This window comes from Pteropus vampyrus, unplaced genomic scaffold (genome assembly GCF_000151845.1).
Source record: "Pteropus vampyrus isolate Shadow unplaced genomic scaffold, Pvam_2.0 Scaffold81, whole genome shotgun sequence".
In the NCBI taxonomy this organism is placed as follows: Eukaryota; Metazoa; Chordata; class Mammalia; order Chiroptera; family Pteropodidae; genus Pteropus; species Pteropus vampyrus.
Genome location: NW_011888862.1, coordinates 9,099,268 through 9,101,447, shown reverse-complemented (window position 1 = coordinate 9,101,447; position 2,180 = coordinate 9,099,268).

The window sequence follows — 2,180 nt, the reverse complement described above, 5'->3', positions numbered from 1 at the left end:
CAAAGAAAAGCAGTTAGATATCTATGAGGGAGCGCCCATAAGACTGGCAGCTGATTTCTCAAGAGAAACTTTGTAGCTCAGAAGGGCTTGGCATGACATATTCAAGATGATGAAAAGCAAGGACTTACAACCAAGATTACTCTACCCAACAAGGCTATCATTTAGAATCAAAGGACAGATAGAGTTTCCCAGACAAGAGAAAGCTAAAGGAGTTCATTAACACCCAGCCAGTATTACAGGAAATGTTGAAGAGACTTCTTTAAGAAGAAAAAAACGTATCAAAAACATGAATAAAGAATGGTAGTAACTACATTCTTATCAACAAATACCTTAAATGGAAAAGAATTAAGTGCTCCAACCAAAAGATAGAGTGGCTGAATGGACAAGAAAACAAGACTCCTACATATGCTGCCTACAAGAGACCCACTTTATATTTAAAAGACACACACAGACTAAAAGGAAGGGGATGGAAAAAGATATTGCCTTCATGGACCAGAGGATATTGCATTGAATGATGTAAGGTAGATAGAGAAAGACAAATATTGCATGATTTCATATACATGTTGAATCTAAATAAACAACAACAAAAAACAATTAAACTCATAGATACAGAGAATATTTTGAGAGGTATTAGATGGAAGGGGGCTTGGGGGGATGGTTAAAAAAGGCAAAGGGATTAAGAAGTACAAATTAATAGTTACAAAATAGTCATGAAGATATAAAGTATAGTGTAAGGAAAATAACAATGTTGTAATAAATATGTAAGGGGAAAAGTGGTACTAGATTTAGTGGGCTGATCACTTTGTGAGTTATATAGATCTCTAATTACTATGCTGTACAACTGAAACTAATATATTATTATATGCCAACAAAAAATAAAAATAAATAAATAAATTCCCCCCCGCCTCCACACACACAAAAGTGTCATTCTTTAGCAGGGGGGAGCTTCAATTTTTGCAGTTAAAAAAAAAAAAGACTTCCAGGTTATATCTGAAGATAAATGACAAGTTTATATTCAATGATAAAAATTTATGGCTGACGAATATTCCATTGTATATATGTACCACCTTTTCTTTATCCATTCATCCATTGATGGACACCAGGTTGCCTCCATATCTTGGCTATTGTAAATAATACTGCAATGAACATATGGATACACATGTCCCTTCAAAGTAGTGTTTTGGGTTTTTTTAGATAAATACCTAGAAGTGAGATTATTGGGTCCTTCTTTGTCTCTTGTTATAGCATTCATTTTATAGTCTGTTTTGTCTCGTGTAAGTATTGCTACCCCAGATTTTTTTTTGTTCATTTCCATTTTCATGAAATATCTTTTTCCATTCCTTTACTTTCAGTCTGTGTGTGTCTTTCAATCTGAAGTGAGTCTCTTGTAGGTAAAATATGAAAAAGTCTTGTTTTATCCGTTCAGCCACTCTGTCTTTTGATTGGAACATTTAACCTTTTTTACATTTAAAGTAATTGTTGGTAGATATGTACTTATTGCCATTTTATTATTCATATTTTTTTATCTTTTTTCTTTCTTCTTAAAGAAGTCCCTCCAACTTTTTTTGTAATACTGGCTTGATGGTTATGAACTCTTTTAGCTTTTTCTCATCTGGGAAGCTCTTTATCTGTCCTTCAATTCTAAATGATAGTCTCTTTGGGTAGAGTAATCTTGGTTGTAGGTCCTTGTTTTCATCACTTTGAATATTTCATACCAATCCCTTCTGGCCTGCAAAGTTTCTGCTGAGAAACCACCTGACAATCTTATGGGACTTCTCTCATAAGTAACTAATTGCTTTTCTCTTGCAGCTTTTAAGAGTCTCTCTTTGTATTTAATCTTTAGCATTTTAATTATAATGTGTCTTGGTGTGGGCCTCTTTGGGTTCATCTTTTTTGGTACTCTCTGAGTTTATGTCTATTTCGTTCACCAGGTTAGGGAAGTTTTCAGTGATTTTTTTTTCTTGAAATGAGTTTTTGATTCCTTGCTCTCTTCTTCTAGTACCCCTATGGGGTAAATGTTGGTATGTTTGATGTTGTCCCAGAGGCCCCTTAAACTATCCTCATTTTCTTTGAATTCTTTTTTTCTTGTTGCTTGTATGATTGGATGTTTCGATACCTTGTCTTCTAAGTCACTGATTCTATCATCTGCTTCATGTAATCTACTGTGGATTTCCTCTAAC